General features: G+C 36.1%; 1 non-coding gene across 1 annotated transcript; it reads left to right on the top strand.

The window, feature by feature from the left end:
- The first annotated feature begins 2,408 nt into the window (after positions 1-2,408).
- LOC114697817 lies at positions 2,409-2,513 on the top strand. The gene has a single exon (XR_003735248.1). It is a non-coding gene; the product is annotated as a U6 spliceosomal RNA (small nuclear RNA).
- Positions 2,514-21,541: the final 19,028 nt, after the last annotated feature.

Here is a 21,541-nt window from a genome sequence, read left to right as displayed (position 1 = left end):
AGTATATATGTGACTGGGCCTGAACAGATCCTGAGGGCAAAAGTTACATGAAGAAGTTGCCAAAATGTCTATGGTTTCTATTCCATTACAATGATGTCTGCTGCCAATCATATGACTATAGCCTCATGGGATGCGCCATATAATCAGTTGACTGAGGAAGAGAAGACTAGGGCCTTGTTTATTGGTGGTTCTGCATGTTATGCAGGCACTACTCAGAAGTGAACCACTGCAGCACTATAACCCCTTTCTGGGACAATCCTGAAAGATACCAGTGAAAGGACATCTCCAAAGTGGCCACACCTTCAGGCATTACACATGGTCATACATTTTGTTTGGAAAAAAAATGGCCAGGTGCATGACTATTCACTGATTTATGGGGTGTAGCCAGTGGGTTGACTGTTTTAGTGAGGGTTTCTATTGTTGTGATGAAACACCATGACTAAATGCAAGTTGGGAAAGAAAGGGTTTATTTGGCTTACACTTCCACAGCACTGTTTATCACTGAAGGAAGTCAATACAGGAGTTCAAACAGGGCAAAATCCTGGAGGCAGGAGCTGATGCAGAGTTCATGGAGGGTTGCTGCTTACTGGCTTACTTCACATGGATTGTTCATTCTGTTTTCTACTAGGACTTGGACCACTAGTCTAGGGATGGCTCCACACACCATGGGCTGGGCAAGGCCTCCCTCATTGATCACTAAGTAAGAAAATGCCTCTATCTGGGTCTTATGTGGGGCATTTTCTCAATTGAGGCTCCTTCCTCTCTGAAGATTCTAGCTTATGTAAAGTTGATATAAATCCAGATAGTATAAGCTTCATGATCAGTGACATGTAAAGTGTATGATTAGAAAATTGGCAAAAAACATCTGGGGAAAAAAAAAACATGTCAATAGGTTTCTCCAAATGGGTGAAGAACATGGAGATACTTGTGTGTCATGTAATGCTCATCAAAAAGTAACTTAAACTGATGAAGATTTCAATAATCAAGTCGATAGCACAACTCATATTGAACAGTCAACCTCTTCTCCCTTTCACCCTGCCATTGATCAATGTGACATTGAAAATGTTGCCATGGTGGAAGAGATGGAGCTTGAGAACATGGAATATCACTCACTGTAGCTAAAAGATTTCCTGTGTCTCGGCCTGCTAGCAGTTGGAACAAATCTCTCTCACTCATATTCCCCAAGTAAGCACACAGAGGCTTATATTAATTAAAACTGCTTGGCCATTAGCTCAGGCTTACTACCGATTAGCTCTTACACTTAAACTCAGTCCATTCTTGTTAATTTATATGTTGCCACATGTTCTGTGACTTTACCTGTGTGCCATTACATGCTGCTTCCTGGATGGTAGGATGGCGTCTCCTCACTCAGCCTTCCTCTTCCCAGAATTCTCCTTGTCTGTTTATCCTGCCTATACTTCCTGCCTGGCTACTGGCCAATCAGCATTTTATTAAACCAGTGTACAAAAACATTATCCCACAGCAACTCACCAAGGCTGATTTGGGTACAGCTGCTTCTGAGTATCATATCTACCAGCAGACGCCAGCACTCAGCCTCACATATGGCTCCATTCCAAGGGTGACCAGTCAGTGACTTGGTAGCAAGATGACTACATTGGACCATTTCCTCCATGAAAGGGATGTCTTGTCCTGTCTAGAGTAGATATCTATTCTGGTTGTGGATTTACCTTTCCTGCATACAATGCATCTGTCAAAACTAACATATATGTACTTAAAGAACGCGTTATTCACCACAATTTTACTCCACACATTATTGTGTCTGACCAAGGATCACTTCACAGCTAACAATGGGCCCAGAATGATGGAATCCCCTGGCTAGATTAGTAGTGAGGTCTAGAGAACAGAAACCGGAGAGTAGGAAATTCAGGGTTTATTTGATTAAAACATATTATTTCTGTGCATGAAAGTCTTAAACCATGAGTAAAAATAAAAAATAATGATAGTGATATTTTTAAAAATAGAAATATATAGTCCAGTTTAATACTTTCTAATATTATTCAACCATTGAAGTTCAGCAAAACAGTTCATGTTTTAATACTGTCGTGCTGAGCTCTGATTGAAGCTGTTTAAAGAGAAAAATAGATTTGCTATTTCACTCTTAAACGCAGGAACAGAAAGATGACTCATTTCTGAATTCAATGCTCCATTTTCATCTCTCCACTGTCAACAGTTTTCTCTTTGCTTCTCAACTGTGTGCGATGATACATTGTAATCAACATATTGTTGCTCAGAATCAAGCTATTCTTTTGGTTTGGTTTTGTTTTCATGGCATTAATACCCATGAAAATTTCCATGAACAATCTCTTTCCCTGAAAATCTTTGAAAAGCCAGTATTTGGATGTGCAAAGACAGTATTTAATGAATCTCAGAATAAAAAGTGGAAGAGTGCTCACTTCGACAGTGCATATACTAAAGGTGGAATGATAGAGAAAAGCTTATCTTGACCCCTGAGCAATGATGGCACACAAATTCATGAAGCATTCCATATGTTCTGAGGGGTGAAGGGCATCACAAGAGAACCCACAGAATCAAGTAAACTGGGCTCGCAGGAGCTCACAGAGACTGAATTGACAACCAGGGAGCCTGCACTGGAGTTCTGACATTGGCCCTCTACATGTATGTAAGGGGAGAGTTGTATGGCTTCATCTTCTTATGGGACTCTTAACAATGGGAGCAGGGGCTGTCTCTGACTCCTTTGCTGGCTTTTTGGAACCCTATTTGGAACACTAGATTGTCTTGTCCAGCCTTAATAACAGGGGAGGTGCTTAGTCTCACAGCAACTTGATATGCCATATTTTGTTGATAACCATGGGAGGCTTGGCCTTTTCTGAATAGAAATGGAGGAGGAGCCAGGTGGTGGTGGTGCACAACTTTAATCCCAGTACTTGGAAGACAAAGCCAGGCAGATCTCTGTGAGTTCAACACCAGCCTGGTCTAAAAGCAAGATCCAGGACAGGCACCAAAACTACACAAGGAAACCCTGTCTTGAAAAACAAAAACAAAAACAAAAATAAATAAATAAATAGAAGAAATAGAGGAGGAGTGGATTGGGGAGAGGCAGGGGGAAGGTGGGAGGGAGAGACTGGGGGGAGAAGAAGAAGAGGTAACTATGGTTGGAATATAAAATAAATAGTGTAAAATAAGAAATAAAGGAAAAATAGTGAAAGAAATAGTATTGTCACTTTTATACTTAGTGCCCCATTTCTCAAAATACAATGCTGATATATAATTTTTACTTAGATGATAGATAGATAGATAGATAGATAGATAGATATTATACAACCCAGACATTGCACATTTTGTATGTCTAGTACATGGAGCTCAGTAGGTGATAGACTAAAGGGGAGAACTTACTTCTATTATTCTGCTAATCAAACAGAAATATACCAACTCCAAAGTTATCACTATACCTATATATTATTGAATATTTCAACCCTCATCAGAGAAGCTTGATTGTTTTGGTGATGGTGATTGAATAAAAATGGACCCCATAGGCTCCTATATTCAATTGCTTAGTCTTCAGGGAGTGGCACTAATTGACAACAATTAGGAAGTGTGACTTTGTTGGAGTAGGTGTGACCTTATTGGAGAAAGTGTGTCACTGGAAGTAGACTTTGAAGTTTCAAAACCTAGGCCAGGCTCAGTGTCACTCTCTCTTCCTGCTGCCTAGAAATGTGAGCTCAAAATTCCAGCTAATTCTCAGGCACCATGTCTTCATGCATGCCACCATGGTAGCTGCCATAATGATAACAGACTAAACCTTTGAAACAATAAGCAAGAGCCAATTAAATGTTTTCTTTTATGACAGATTCTGTGGTCATGGTGTCTTTCACAGCAATCAAACACTAAGACAGTCATTAACACAAGGACCCAAAATAAGTGAATATGCAGAAAATAAATAACAGTGGGGTGCTATGTCTCTATAATAGGACATCTATATAATACCCCTTCCCTCTAAGACTTATAGTTTTTTTTTTTTTTTTTTTTTTTTTTTTTGCAAAAGATGGGTGAAAGTCTTGTAAGAGCCAGAGATAGTGGATTATTTCAAGACTAAAAGCTGTTGCAGATTTAACATAGCACATAGGAATCACAACAGTGATTATAGCATGCACAGGATCTGCACAAGCTCAAACCTGACAAAACTCCAGTATAAAGGGAGAAGGTAGGAAAAAATGTTTTACCCTATTGATGACAGATGTCATCCAGAGAGTCGTTTTTTTCAAAGTTGTGAGATATTTCACTCAAGTTCGAGCAGAAGACCCCACATTAAAAATATATGTGCAGCAGAAATTAGACTTAAGATTAAAGAAAAGAAAATATCAGGAAGTTAGTTTGGTAATGAAGTAGGGATGGATCTAGGAGGTATGGGGAAAGGAGCTGAATTTCCATAAAAATCCATTGTATGAAAATCTCAAATAATTAATTAAAATATTATTAAGAAGACAAGATTAAATTATTTCAGAACACCTTAAAATTTTATTAAGTAAAACAAAACAGAAAATTGTGGGAAATAAGGCTATAATTGTTTTCTAAAAAATAGTTAAAAAACTCAAAAAATTAAATATGTGTGAGGATATTTATAGCATAACCTATTTAATTAGATGGAATTAATAGCTACTTATATGAGCTCTATTTTATTAGTAGTAGTTTGGTTTGATAACATTTATTATATTGTTTCCATAACAGTTTAAAATGTGTTTTGATTTAAATGTTAAACTAAGAAGAAATAAAAGGAGTACCAAAATGCATATTTCCTTTCTCTAGAATACTTGTTTAAGATTTTGATCAGGTAAAGCAATTTTTAAAGTATTTCACACAGGCTAGAGATGGCTCAGCACTTAAGTGCTTGTATTGCACTTGTTACCTGTACAAGCTCAGTTCCTACACATACACATAAGTGGTTCTCAATTGCCTATAACTCAATCTTCATGAGACATCCAACCCATTTGGCCTGTAGAGCACACTCACTCATGTGTAACTATGTACACACACACACACACACACACACACACACACACACACACATATATATATTAAACTTTTTAAATAATACTAAAATTTTATTTAAAAACATAGATATTTCCTAGCAGTCGGCATTATGTAGATACTAATTTCTCAGTACATTACTAAAAGCTTGTTTTTTTTTTAACTCATTTTATTTTTGAGATTGTAATATAATTAAATATGTCCTGTTCTTTTCACCACTTCAAACCCTTCCATATAGCCATCCTTGCTCTTTTTAACGTTTATGGTGGTTTTCTTTAATTGTTATTATAAAAAATATATTTATGTTCATATATATACAGATCCCCAGATTTCACCTGCTAAGTCTGTGTTACTTCCATTTACATTTTCAGGGCTGACCTTCCCTAAGGAAGACAACTTCTCCTGCTCTTGGCATGTCTTAGATTCATGTAGTTCTTTCTGTAGAGTTGAAGTCTCATCAGATTTCCACGCTCCCATTCCACTTTGGCATGTCTCCTTGCACCCTCCTTGTTCAGCTCATGTTTAGGCAGTCTTCTTGTTGAGATTTTATGATAATGAACTTACTTTTCTCCAGTTCTCTGTTTCTTTAAATGTTTTATAATTTTAATAAATATAATCATGACATTTCCTCCTTCTACTCTCTTACTTTAGACCTCCCCGCTCCCCACCCTCTAAACCTCCCCACTCCCCCACCCAGTCCCTTTCAAATTCATGACCTCTTTATATTTGATTATTATGGTTACATATATGCATAAATATATAAAAACACCCTGCTGAGTCTGATTAACGCTGTTTGTGTATATCATTTCGTGAATGACAACTTGTTATTGGATAACCAATTAGGTGCTCATTAGGCACCAGCAGTTCTCTGTCTAATGCTGGGGCTCTGTAAGATACTCTCTCAATATTATCTTTGTCTATTGGTGTTGCTATATTTCAGGTTTCTTTAGGGAGCCATATAAACTTTTAAATTAAACTTTAATTTCATTAAGGTAATAGAAATCTACATATATATATATCTATATATAGATATATATATATCAAATTACACAGTATAAACTCTCCAAGCACATAATCTATGAATACAAGTTATACTAATTCAATCCTTATTAGCTAAAAGGTTATACTTATCAGAAGTCCCAAATCTTGTATTAAAAAAGAAAAAAAAAACATGAAAAAAGTGCATCTGCACTTTTGTTGCTGTGACATCCAAGAGAGATTTTCTGGGTGATAGCTTTATCAATTATTTTGTTGAAATAATCTTGAACATTCCAGATAAAGAAATACTTTTTCATTTCTCAAGGGTACTGATAGATAGCCATTATATAAAATGATTCTTCAGTCCCCATATCCCACTTGACAGTAATATTGCATTGATTAACTAATCATCTTCCTGGAGTGAGAACTTCATGCTTCAAACACGAGTTGATTAAAGATCAGTGTACATAGTGGTGGGTCACCTGCTTCATCACTGCCTTTTAAGGCTATTCACTACTCAGATGAAAGAAAACTGCAGAGAACTCTGAATATTTTAAACACATGGTTTGTTTTCCCTCTCTCCATGTATCTGAAATTACATAGCCTTTGCCCCTTTGCACTATTCTCATACAAATTTAAAAATATAATCAGAACTATTTTATGGTTCTTTGCCTTTGATACAATTCTAGGAATTTAATAAATAACTATATATCCAAAATGTTTGTTTTCAAATTAAATATTGAAACACAAACTCTCATTATTTTATTTATAATTAACTTGATATTAATGTCTCCTGTCCTCACTGATAAATTATAAACAGAACAAAAATTACCTCAGAGAATAGTTTAAAAACCCTCAATAGATAAACATTTATGAGCACCAAAGTCTTTCATACATTCATCATATTTTAAAAATAATACATTTGCATACATTTACGTTATGTGTCATGTTTTACATGCATGCATTTATTGATGTATCCAACTCTTATTAAATAAGAAACACAGAAACAATGCAAAAGAGAAAGCCGAGAGGTCAGAGCTCAGAGCCAAAATCTCACCCTTCCGCCTGCGGTGTCCCAGCCTCCCGAATCAGATCCCTATTTCCTGTCTGTTAGTCTATTTAAAGAGACAGAACAAGCCACAGCTATCTCACCTCACCAGTTCCTCAGCTGGTCCTGTTTCCTCAGACTGGAAGCTTCTGTGTCCTCATCCCAATAGCTCTCAGCTGAACTGTGTTGCTCCAAAGCCTGAAAGCTTAACCAGCCAAATGCTTCTAGTTTCTGGTCCTCATGCCCTATATATCTTTTTGCTTTCTATCACCACTCCCTGGGATTAAAGGCTGGTTTTCTGGGATTAAAGGAGTGTGTCACCACCATGCTTGGCTATTTCCAATGTGGCCCCGAACCCACAGAGATCAAGAGGGATTTCTATCTCTGGAATGCTAGGATTAAAGGCGTGTGCCACTACCGCCACACTCTTGCTATGGCTCTAATAGCTCTGACCCCCAGGCAACTTTATTTATTAACATACAATCAAAATCACATTTCAGTATAATTAGATTACCACCACATGCATTGTCAATTAATTACCATTAACTAACAATTTTTTTACCTATTTAATCATTTTTACCTGTATGTTGAGAGCTCCTCTCTAACTCATTGTAAGCATGCATTATTAATTTTTCTATGCATCAAGCCTTGTACCATACACATCTGGTATATCACTTGTTACAAAGCTTGTGATTTATATTTGCATGTCTTAGCCAGCATTTTCAATCCTTCTTCCCCAACACTGAATTCATGCCATTCTATGCCACGTGCTCAATTTTTATGACATAGGAGTTCTTGCAGTGCCTGCACATTTCTGGCTGTTTTAATTCCTGGAGAGTATCCCCCTCAATATCCATTTGTACTACAAATGGCAGTTCCTTCTTTTATGGTTGAATAAAACTGCAGCTACACACAAATAACATTACAAAATACTCTATTGACAACACGTGTTTTAAATTTTTGACATTATTAATAAGATTCCACAAACATTCAAGTGTAAGTAGCTTCATAAGATAGAAGTTTTATTTCCTTCTGATGGTTTTCTAGAAAATATTTAGAATTACTTTTTTGTCCCGAGGAACAACCATGGATTATCGGTGTTAAATCTGTTCTGTCTGCTCAGAATGCTGCTTTTCTTCACATATAAGGCAACACATTTTATCCAACTTTCTGTAAAAGAGCCATCCTAAATGTTATGAGATGACAGTTTGATATGGTTTGTTTTTTCATCTTAGTAACAACTGAAGCCCAATATTTCTTACATTTGCTATTCTCTTTATAGTTTTGGTAATACAGATGATAGACAGATATAGATAGATAGATAGATAGATAGATAGATAGATAGATAGATGATAGACAGATAGATGATAAATAGATAAGATAGATAGATGGATATCTTCAGATACCCTGCTTTTGATTAACTAAGTTACTAATATTTTGCTATAAAAATTTTAAAAGTATATAAATATTCTGAATATTAGCCATAGACCATGAGATATGTTTGTTTTTTTATATTATATAAGTTGCCTATTAATTTTAGGAATTAGTGTTTTTCTGTGCAGACATTTTTCAGATTCACTGTTGTGCACTTTATTGAATTTTGCTGTGTTGTCTGTGCTTTTGAAGTCAAACCTAAAGATCACTTTTGAGATCAATGTCTAATAGAATTTTCTACTTTCCTTTAGGGTATGCACAGTTTGAAACTCAATATTTAAGCCCTTAACCCATTTTGAATTGATTCTAGTGTGGGTTATAATAGAATGTCCTAATTTTTATTTCATGTGAATTTTTTGAGAAATAGATTACTTGACAATGAAATGAAGAAAAATATATATATATATATATATAAATGATAAGTAGACAGATAGATGGATACATAGGTAGATATAGATAGATAGATGATAGATAGATAGATAGATAGATAGATAGATAGATAGATAGATGATAGATGGATGGATAGATAGATAGATATGTAAAGACAGACAGAAAGAATGAGAAAGTTATAAAATTCTGAATTCTATGCCACTAATCTACAGTTTAAATAATGTTAAAAAAAGATTTCATACAATCTAACACTATAGCACAAGCTAGAAAAGAACACTCACAATGCTTAGAGTCATTTAGTAGTTAAAAATAATATGGCAGGGAAGATAATTCGTTTGGTAAAGTGTCATGAAAGAATGAAGTCTTGAGTTAGATTCCCCCAAACCAACATAAGAATCAGGTGTCATCTCTGCTTAGAAGGCAGAATGGGGAAGATCACTGGGTATTGGCCCATAGCCAATCCAACTGAATTGAATCCCCAGATTGTATGGACATGTGTCTCACAAAACTTAAGATGGAGAGCAAAAGAGGAAAACAGCAACCAGGGATGTGAGAAGAAATGAAAGATGCAGAGATCAGAAGAAAAAAAAGAGAAAAGGAGAATATGCAAATCAGTAGAAGACAAAAAATACTGAATGAAGAATTGGATTGAAACAACAGACAACATAAAAATCCTTAGCCAAAATTACCTAAAATAGAACAGGAGAATGAAAGGAAATGTTATAACTATTAAGTGATACACAAATATTTATGATAGATGTCCATGAATACTTCTTTAAACGAGATAATCTCTACAAAATTGATAAATTCTTAGACACTTAGTTCCGACTAATTTTAGTTCTGTTTTCAAAGGCAAAATAATTACAAGAAGAAGCACATACAGAGGGGATGGTTTATCTTGGCTCACAGCAAAAGTATAGAGCAAAATAGTTCCATTTGGGGTATCAAGAGCATGAGAAAGCTGATTACCTTGGTAGGCAATAAAGAAACAGAAAGACTAACCTGGAGTGTAACACAGAAGCTATAGCACATAAGCTACTTCAAGTACCAATTTCTTCCTATAAAACCTCATATCTCACGAGGTACACAACCTTTAAAACAGCAGTCCTTTGGGACAATTGTGAAAACATGTTAGCCTATGGGAGAAACAAAGTTGAATCATATCATTCAGATGAAATATATCAAGAAATAATGAAGAGATTGACATTATGAATAAGGAATTCATAAGTGATTTAAAATAATTGCCTGTCGAAGCAAAGCTGAGGAACTGCTTGCTGGTGGGCTGGATTCTACTGAAAGTTTGCATGAATACTTATGCAAATCTCTTTTAAAATCCCCAAAATATGTAAATGAAAGTGTGCACTTTCCAAATTACTACATATTGATTTTTTGATGCAAAGTCTACCACCATCATGATGAAAAAATATATTAGTACATCAATATTCATAATGAAAATGGATGTAAAACTCCATGGCAAAATAGCGAAATCAACCACATTTTTACATGAAATAATAGTATACCTTAACCAAAAAAGAGTTAGCTCTGAAATGTAAGGATAATTAAACTTATCCAAATCAGAAAAATGTAATTTATTATATGTAAAGTAACTGTATGAGTATCTTAGCCTCAAATCAGGAAAAATTATTTCAATGTCTGTAATAAAAAGAGTATACTTCAATACAATTAAAGTCACAAGTGGTTACAAACAAAAAGTTATATTCAACAGTAATATTAAATACAATTTTATACATATCAGGAAAAAATGATGTCCTCTATCATCAACTTCCACTAATATTGTCCTGGAATATCCAGTTATAACAACAGAAAGAGACAATAATATAAAAAAAATCATTGGTAATAGGTTATTAAACTGGTGCATGCTTATGAGACGATATAATATGGAGAAAATCAAACACATATAGAACTAATCATATACCAAGTCCATTAAAATTGATAGTACAACTAAACACAATGTCCTAATTCTAATAACTCAGCAGTTAAGAGCACTTTCCACTTTTTCAGAGGATCAAGTGTGACTCCCAGCATCCACACTAGACAATCACAAGCACATACCCACACATAGACATATATATTAAAATAATACAACAAATCTAAAGAGAAAACCATTGCATTTCCATACCTTAACAATACATTGACCAAAGAAAAAATGTAATTTCAATAGCATAAAAATCATAAAATGAATAAGAAATAAATGTAAAAAAGAATTAACTATTAACTGAAATTTTTAACATCAATGACTTTAATTATAGGACACAAAAATAAATAAAAAATGTCTTCTGTGTTGTGAGTTGGTGTTGGGAGGCCCTGCTGATCAGAACTTGTAGTCTGTATTAGCCTGACAGCTATCTCTAAGCTCAGAAAAATGGAGACTACCTCTCCATAAGTGAGGACTTTCTGGTCTCTACCTGCCTCTATTTGGAGGATGTCTCTAGGCCTGAATGTCTGACTTATCTCATGCATGACCCTTGACAGAGTTCCCTGCAAACACAGAGTTCCTCTTCCCCTGTGGACCACATGTTAATTAAGCAATGTGCTCTAGCTACTTTTAAAGAATCATGCTGCCACTAACAGGCCTTAGGAGAGGAGTACGCCACTTAATGCAAATTGTGGTTTGTTCCCAGGCATATATATATATATATATACACACACACACACACTCTGGAATAAAGTTTGACTGATTCACTAAAGTATCTCTGGAGCTATCTCCATCATATCCACAGTTCTCCTAACCCTGTTCCCTGCTTCTACTCCCTCATTCCTTGCAGACCAGCAGCCAATGATCCTGAGTGAAGAATAATCACAGATTGGAATAACTTGTGCTCCTAAAATTTAATACTGAATATATAAAAATGTAAACTTAAGGTGATTATAATTTAATTCTAGTTGTATTTTACATACAAAAAGAAACATAAATTCTATTGTTAGAGATGACCAAAATAACTAAGGCAAAATGATCAAAAGAAAATGGTAGAAAGCAACACATTATGTTTATGAGATGGTAGACACAAAATTATAATATTTACAATGAATATATACTTACTGAAAACAAAGGAAGTCTAAAATTGAGAGAAAGCAATTAAGACTAAGGATCAAATGTCTATTAAATGTTCATATTAGCTTTGTGAATGGCATAATCTGAATCATATAGTTCCCAACAGTTTAAATAAAAATCCTTTTTTTTAAAAATAGATTTTTTTTATTTTTAAATGAAATTACAAATCTATAGTAAATAATGCATAATGATAGTGATGAAAATTTTTAGTTCTTTCAAAGTAGCAATGCTCAATTTGGTGCAGTTCTGAGAAGTTTTCTGTCTTGATCATATGACAATGAATCAATTGTTCTCATTAAATAGTATAGCTGACTTTATGTGCAGTGTGTACCTCAGGGAGTGTGGACCTTTAAAATAAAATAGCCCCATTTTTCTAGCTAAAATATTAGCCATTGGAAAATTACAAGTAGTAACTATTAAAATAAAATCGCAATGACTGGTGATGTTTTAATTAGGTAAAAATTATAATGATTTGGAGCAAAGACATAATGCATCTATTCTGTTCAGTGTTATAAAACCAGTAAGAGTTACCCAAAACTAGCCTGAAGTTTGATAATACCTGAAAGTTATTTTCTCGGTAATTACATATAATACATATATAAAAATGTGTGTGTTTGTATATATGTATATATAAATATGTATATATCTATATGTATACTGAGAAAACATATAACTCATATAAATGTAACTAATATATATATATAATGAGATATATATATATCATTAAGATATATATAAATTAGTTATATCTCCAATAATTATGAATGAAAATAACTATCAAAGTACATGGATATTATATGAGCTTCTAAAATATAAACATAACAATTAAATCTTGAAATGTTTGCTGTTAAATTTTTTTCTGAAAAACAATTGCATAAGTGCAGAAAATATACTCATTTCTTATGTTATTATTTTCATGGGGCTTAGAGACATGATTATATGACATGTGAAAATAACATTCTTTCAGATGTTAATGCATAAGTATATAATAAAATCATGCAATTCTTACAACTTAATCTCTTAGATTCAACCACTGAAAGTAAATATAAGGTATTATTTTTGAATTGTAATTTTTGTGTCATAGGCTGAAACATATCCTCTAATAACAGATATGTCAAAGCCCGAAATTAATTTATGAAAATATGACCATGCTTGAAAACACTATCAGAGCAAAAAAAACTGAGTTAACAGTAAATTATTGTCATGAACTCTGATTCCATTTAATGAGCAGCATTAAAAAGAACGAGATTGCTTTCAGAGACATAGCCACACAATGGATAAACATTTGGAAGACAGTGACAGAAAAAAGTGTGTACAAATGAAGATGGTTACTACTGTTGTTTCTCTGTTGGTTTAGTGGCCACACCTGAATCTCCTGATATTTTGACTACCTTCTGTGACCTGAAGGAGAATGAGTAATGTTGGTGAAATTATTAAGGCCATTCCATGTTGTTAAAAGGGGGATTTATTTAGTGGCTTAACTTACAAATGTAGGATAGGTAGGTTGCAGTTTCTGGGAAAGATGCATAGCAGTCCAGCGGTGTTCTCTGGAGAACTTTGCTCAGTCTACCTCTAGTGTCCAGGGTCCAGGAAACAACAGAACCAGCACATCTGGATCTCGGGTCTTCAGGGCCCTCTCTTGGCCCTGCCTTGTAGGCATGATAGTTACCGAAGCCTCAATAGGGGTTGGAATTTCCAGACCAAAGCTGGAATGGCTACCCACTACATCTCCCCCTTTTTGTCTAAATAAGAAGGTTCTAACTTAATACCAGACTATATACAAAGGAAGGGTTATCAAATATTGTCCAAGAGTAATAAGGGATAATGACCTAGATAAGATGGATCTACAATCAATTTAAACAATATCAAGCAAGAAACACATACTAAAATCCAGAGAATTCTAGAGCGTAGGTAAATGGTATGTTACAAAATGATTCCAAAAGGTGTCCTATCCTAAAGAACCTGAATCTAATACTTATGTTCTATCTGAGATATTATATATATATATATACTAAGTTGTAACTATAACTGCTAGACTTCAATCCCATCAAAGACCTGAGAAGGAATATAATGGTACCTGAAAAATGGTAGATGGATGCAAGCAACTTTTGGGAATCTTGCAAGAGTAGACCAAGACAGCTGGGAGCCTGGACAGTCACCTAATGTTTCTCAGCATTGTTTGCATTCAAATTGGCTACAGGCCTAGAGTATTTGACAGACCATTTTCAGAAGCAGGAGTTCTGAAAGACCATCTTTTTTTTAATTTAATTTAATTTAATTTTACAATATAATTCAATTCTACATATCAGCCACGGATTCCCTTGTTCTCCCCCCTCCCACCACCCTCCCCTTCCCCTCAGCCTACCCCCCATTCCCATCTCCTCCAACACAAACACTCCCCCAAGTGTTGAGATCAACCTGGTAGACTCAGTCCAGGCAGGTCCAGTCCCCTCCTCCCAGGCTGAGCCAAGCATCCCTGCATAAGCCCCAGGTTTCAAACAGCCAACTCATACACTGAGCATAGGACCTGGTCCCACTGCCTGGATACCTCCCAAACAGATCAAGCCAATCAACTGTCTCACCTATTCAGAGGGCCTGATCCTGCCAGGGGCTCCCCAGCCATTGGTTCATAGTTCATGTGTTTCCACTCGCCTGGCCTTCATCCCCATACTTCATCCAACCCTGGTCTCAACCATTCTCACTCACACAAACCCTCCTCCCTCTCACCAAATGGACTCCCGGAGCTCCACCTGGGGCCTAGCCATGCATCTCCACAACCAGTTCCCCTAGTCACTGGATGGGGCTTCCAGCATGACAACTAGGGTATTTGGCCATCCTATTACCAGAGTAGGTCAGTTCAGGCTGTCTCTCGACCATTGCTAGCAGTCTATTGTAGGGGCACCTCTGTGGATTTCTGTGGGCCTCTCTAGCACTCTGCCTCTTCCTATTCCAATGTGGTCTTCATTTACCATGGTCTCCCATTCCCTGTTCTCGCTCTCTGTTCTTGATCCAGCTGTGATCTCCTGCTCCCCCAAGCTGTCTTTCCCTCATCCTTCACCCCTCACTACCCCCACTCATGTCCAGGCCGTTCATGTAGATCTAATCCATTTCTCCATCACTGGGTGATCCTGTGTCTTTCCCAGGGTCCTGTTTTCCAAGTAGCCTCCCTGGTGCTGTGAGTAGCAATCCAGTCATCCTTGCTAAAAGACCATCTTACCCTGTCTTGGCAGAGTACTGTGGTTACTTTCCTTGTGTCCTGCTTGTCCAGAAATGTCAGCATTCTTACTGTCAGCAGTCAAGGCAAGGGCAGTTCTTTTCACAGTAGGCCATTTTGTGCCCAAAAGACAAACTTCCAAATGGAAATGTCTTAGAAGCCCAACATTCTCTCGGGATCAAATTGGTGCAGCCAGGAGCAATTGTGTCTCACGTCAACAGAATTCTAAGTTATTTAAATGCCATATTCTCTAGGTCTAGGAAGTATTTGAAGATTACCTGTCCATCTGACCCATGTATCTGGATAACCTAACTGACATAACTATAGAAATAACAAGCATAGGTGACTATAAATCTATAAGTCTTATCTACCAAAGAAATAACCTAAGGACTAAGGCTTCATGTAAACAAGGTAAACAGTCTATAAGCAAATGTATAGTAAGGAATGATGACTTCAAAATTGTGACAATACACAAGATATTTATAACACAGGTAGGAATATATAGTACAATATACAATATGACAATAATCTTAAATATATATCTATATCCAGAATATCCTAAACAGAAGTAGAACATACATAAAGTATGACATATATAAATTTACATTTGCAACAATATACAAATATTTCAAATAAGAGTAGAAATACATGTACATTATAACAATTATAGTTCTGTATTTGTATCAATATCCAAATTATCTTAAACAGAAATATGAAAATAGTTTACATTTGTATCAACATATAAGAATCCATAACAGTGCAAATTACAGTGCAAATTATCCAAGGCTGCTATTTTACTAAATTTGTTTACTAGTATATACAATAATCTACCATAATATCTTATACCTATCCATTCCATTTCTTCTTTTCTCTTTTTTTAGGAGAATACTGAGTTTAATATTTTCTTCCACCCCCAAGCCTATAACCATCATCCATAATTCTGAGAAATATGAAACCTTAGGGAGAAGGAGCATCATTTTCTTAGAATTGCTTCCTGCTGTTTAGGGGGTAATGGTATCTCTGTTGGGTAGTGTGAGGAAGCTCAGATAGTTAAATCTTAGTTAGACTAACTGTAGGTTCCACAGCAAGTCTTAGAGTAATGGGTAAGATTGTCTGAAATTCTGGCAAGAAGTATAGTATGATAATGATTACCATGGCATCATTCTGGATTGGGTAGAGTTGTTGTTGTTGGGGCCCCATCTTCCTTCTGGAGTCTTCAGAGATTGCTATTGGAAAAACTTATTTGTTATCAAAATGGAAAGTTTGGATTTAAAGAGGACATAACATGTAAGAAAGGATTCTGAGAAATCAAGAGTAAGCATGGAGAAAATTAGAATCTTGGAGACAATGGTCCCTTTTTATTGGTTTCCTTCTGTCCCACACCAGAGGGTTCTTCTGATATGGAACTGAAGAATCTCTCAACCTCTTCTTTTAGAAATATGCTTGGGTTTAGAGAATGAATGAACCAATTCCATCTCCAAAACCAGCTTGGCTTATAATTGAATTGGAACAACAATTTGTCTAGATTGATAGAGATATAGATGTTAGACAGTGAGATTTTACCCTGTGTAGATTGGTAACAATAGATTCTTTCTTTCTGCTGTAAACATCTGGATATCCAAGGCCTTATGATTTCTGGAAGGTGGGTATTTCATTTATCCTGGAAAGACAAAAACAGAGCCCTACCCCAACCTTTGATTATTAAATTTTTCTTAAAACTTGTAGAGATGTCACATTGGTGGATGATCTTTTACTTCTCCTTGTCAAGGGGTTTCTCTTGTTCGAATCAAATTTTTATTAATTTTGTTGGTATCCATAGCTTTTCTTCTCCTGCAGAAACAGAAGCAAAACCTTTTCCCCAATGTAGAACATATTCAGGTTTCCATTCTGAGGTCAGCACATCCTTGAAATTAACCAGTTGGTTTAGCTCAGGAGTTTTGTCTGTTGTCCAATGTCTCTCCGCAGCTGTTGTTCCTTTCTCATCAGCATTGAGAAAATTCAAGGTTAATAAAGCACTATGCAGTCTATTTCTAGGAGTCACTGTTACCTGTTGCTGTTTATTTAGCATATCCTTTAAAGTTCGATTGGATCTTTCTATGACTGCTTGGCCTGGGATTGTGTGGTATACCTGTAACACGCTTTATATTGTAATATAGCAAAGAACTGTCTCATTTTATTGGAGTCATATGCTGGGGCATTGTCTGTCTTAATTTGTACAGGTATTCCCATGATGGCCATAACATCTAATAGGTGTGTAATCACAGAATCAGCCTTTTCAGAACTCATAGGAGTTGTCCACGAAATCCTGAATTGGTGTCGATGGTATGGTGTACATACTTCAATCTTCCAAATTCTGCAAAATGAAACACATCCATCTGCCAAATTTCATTTCATTGTATACCATTTGGATTGCTCCTTGCAGGTAATGGAGTTTGGTTATAGATGGAACAAATAGGACATTTTTTCACAGTATACTTAGCTTGTTGCCAAATGATGGAGAAATCCTTCTTCAAACCTTTGCTATTTACATGGTATTTCTTATGAAATTCTGAGGCTTCTAGCATGTTACCTGTTAGTAACTGATCAATCTCATAATTACCTTGTGCTAGAGGTCCTGGCAGTCCTGTATGGGATCTGATATGTGATTGTATATATATATATATATATATATATATATATATATATATATATATATATATGATGTTCCCTTTTTCTGATGTTTTCCTGCAATTGTATGAATAATGAAGTTAATTCTGTATTACCAGGAATAAATTCAGCACTTTCAATATGTAAAACAACTCTCTCTGCATATTGAGAGTCAGTGACTTTATTGAGGCATGTGAAATCCATCAGTACCATAAGAATGACATACAGTTCTGCCTTTTGTACAGAGCTGTATGGACTTTGTACCACTTTACTTAAGTCTCCTGATTTATATCCTGCTTTCCCTGATTTGTTTGCATAAGTATAGAATGTGAGGACTCCAGAAACTGGCTTTCATCATACAATGTAAGGAAGGACCCAGTCAGTCTTCTTTATGAATTCTATTCTCTTATTTTGGGATAATGGTTGTTAATCTCTCCCAAAAAGTTACTGCAGGCTCTCTGTCAGTATTCATTATCTTTCTATAGTGAAGAAATTTCCTCATTAGTTAAAGGTACTATAATTTCTGCTGGGTCCATTCCTGTCAACTGACGAAGTCTTAATTTACCTTTTTGAATCAAATCAGAGATTTTTTCTATATGTCTTTAATTTCTTATTTGATTTACATGGTAGGAATATCCATTCCAATATAATATCTTCCTTCTGCATCAAAATACTTGTGGGGGAATGTCTGGAGGGGTATATGACAAGAATGCATTTAAGTTCTGGATCCACACGATCCACATATGCTTCTCGAATTGTCTTTTCTACTAGAGCCAATTCCTTCTCATCTTCGGCTGATAATTCTCTTGGACTGTTTAATTTTTTTTGTCCCCATCTAGAGTATTAGCCAAATTTTGTAGTACCCAAATCTTTGGGTATCCCCATGATACCCAGTAAGTTGGAAATGCTTTCTAACAACTTTTGAAAATCATTAAGAGTCTTCAATTGATCTCTCCTTAGTTGTACTTTTTGGGGTCTAATTTTTGTAGCTCTACCTTATATCCTAAGTAGTTAATAGAATCTCCTCTTTGTATTTTTTCAGGAGCAATTTGCAGTCCCAAGTGAAGCAAACTTTTTTTTTTTTTTTTTTGCTTCTTCAAACATGCTTTCTAATGTGTCTGACTTTGGATCAGCTAATAGGATATCATCCATATAGTGATAAATTATGGATTGTGGAAACTTGACACGAATTATCTCCAATGGTTTTTGCACAAAGTATTGGCACAAAGTAGGGCTGTTTAACATTCCCCATGGGAGGACCTTCCAATGATATCTCTTGACTGGCTAAAAATTGTTATAATTAGGTACAGTGAAGGCAAATTTTTCTCTATCATTTTCTTGTAAGGGTATGGTAAAGAAACAGTCTGGGAATGTTTGTACTACATTTGATTTGGGGGCCTGCAAGAGGCATTTCCTACCAGTAAATAGTTGCCTCATATATCTATTTTTGATCTGCACTCACTGGTCCAATGTCGGCCTTTGCCACACCTTCTACATAATCCAGGAGGTGGTTGGCTATTCCAAAAAGGAGTATTACTTCTAGGAGTACCCCACATACAGTTTTTACTTATATGACCTGGTGTACCACATTTAAAACATTTGGTACCACGGGGCCTTCTTTCACCTCTGGGATTTGTCTCTCCCATCGAAACCTCATTACTGTAGTTAAGAGACTGAAAACCATTGGTATACTGAATCCATTCTTCCAAAGGAGCTGATCTGATCTTTAATAGCATAAGTATTCTTCTGCATTTTTCATTAGCATTGTCAAAAGCCAAGGACTCAGTTAATACTTTTCTTAATTCTTTATCTGACACAGCTTTTGTTATAGCTGTGTTCAGCCCTTGTAAAAAAATTAGTGAAGGGTTCATGCAGTCCCTGAAATATCTTTGTGTATAGGCTCAGTTGGTTTTCCAGGTTCTAGAATTTTTTCCCAAGCATTTAGAACTGCTGTACGGCATAGGGATATTGTATGCTTGTCATAAGTGGCTTGTACATTCCTGTCCAAGAAACATCCATCACCAAGTATTTGATCTTGGGAGATCACAAAACCTCTGAGTTTACCTTGTTGTTCTAAATTTTTTGCCTCTTCTCTCAACCAGCTTTTTCACTGTAACTGCTGGCTATATTCTAGAACAGCTAAAATTAACTGATGCCAGTCATCTGGAATGATCCTATGTGAGGTAGACCATGAATTTAACATCTGTCTTACATATATGGAGTGTACCCCATACGTAACTACTGCTTCCTTTATATTTTTAAAGTCTCTTATTGAAATTGGTTGTAATGTATATGTATTATATGACTCAGGGTGTGTGTCATCTACTGGCTTCTCATGGATGATAACAGGATAAGCCATTGTATGAGAGTCATTTGGAGATGTTACAACCTCTATGGTATTGCCCTTCTGCTTATTAGGTCCCTTGTCATGTTTACTGAGAGTTTCTTCCAGGGCTTGCAAACTAGCACCTAGGATCTGTTCTAGGGAATGAACCTCCTCTCTTGCAAAGGACTCCAGATTTCTCACGGAATCATGGAAGTTTTTATGTTCTTCAGAAACACATGATTCCATGGACCTTATCAATTAATGATAATCTTTCATCCTTATATAGTGTCTGGAGTGTTAGTGCTCTATCTATTAAATATGCATACTTATTATAAATAAGATCAATTTTGGGTACAAGCCTGTTTTGTAAATCCTGATTAGCAGATTCCAGAGAAAGAATCTTTTTCTGTAAGCCTTCATTGCTCTCTTTTAAAGCCTGTATCAGTCCCAATAATGACTCATCTTTGTTCTTATTATTAAACCAGTGTTTGAACACTGTGTGAATTATTGCAATGAATGCCAAAATGGTACAGGCCAGATATGCCTTAGGAAGGTCATATATTTCCAACAACATGTCATTCATCATACAGGCAAAAAGGTTTTTAAATTCTTGTGAGGTAATGTTGTCGGCCATATTACAAGAATTACTCAAAATTTGTTAGTAAAATTATCAAGTACTTTTACTTGAAATAAGATGCTTGTTTGCCTAGCTTACCTTTTGTTGTTTTGGGGGGTGTAGTAGTACTTTACAGCCAGCAGGAGGCGTTGGTACAGCTCCAAAGGAGGGCCTGCTGGCGACCTTGGCTGGCTGCAACTGAAGGCAGGAGTCAAGATAGAGTGGAGCTGGAGCTGGCACTCAGGGAGGAGAGGAATGCCTCACTCACAGCAGTTTTTCGCTTGTCTGGGGGAGACAGGACTAGCTGCTTCCTTTTTTGGGAATGGAACCGAACCGTGTATGTGTTCCCTGGTTATATGGAACTTTGCAGTTATGTTTAGGTACCCGCCAGCCAGGGAGGAGGCTGAGGGTGGGAACCACCCAGGCCTTTGGAATTTGCCCCTCTTGAGCACCAGATATTGGTGAAATTATTAAGGCCACTCCACGTAGTTAAAAGGGAGGTTTATTTAGTGGCATAACTTACAAATGAAGGAATAGGTAGGTTGCAGGTTCTGGGAAAGACACAGTGCAGTCCAGAGGTGTTCTCTGAAGAACTCTCCTCGGTCTACCTCTAGCATTCAGGGTCCAGGAAACAAGAGCGGGCAGCACATCTGGATCTCAGGTCTTCAGAGCCCTCTCTTGGCCCTGCCTTGTAGGCATGATAGTTAACGAAGCCTCATTAGGGGTTGGAACTTCCAGACCAAAGCTGGAATGAATACCCACTACAGAGTAGAAGGTGGAATGAATAGGAAAAAGTCAAGCTCTAGATC

Source organism: Peromyscus leucopus, chromosome 11 (assembly GCF_004664715.2).
Source record: "Peromyscus leucopus breed LL Stock chromosome 11, UCI_PerLeu_2.1, whole genome shotgun sequence".
In the NCBI taxonomy this organism is placed as follows: Eukaryota; Metazoa; Chordata; class Mammalia; order Rodentia; family Cricetidae; genus Peromyscus; species Peromyscus leucopus.
The sequence above is the reverse complement of the archived record's forward strand: the minus strand, read 5'-3'. Positions and strand labels throughout refer to the sequence as shown.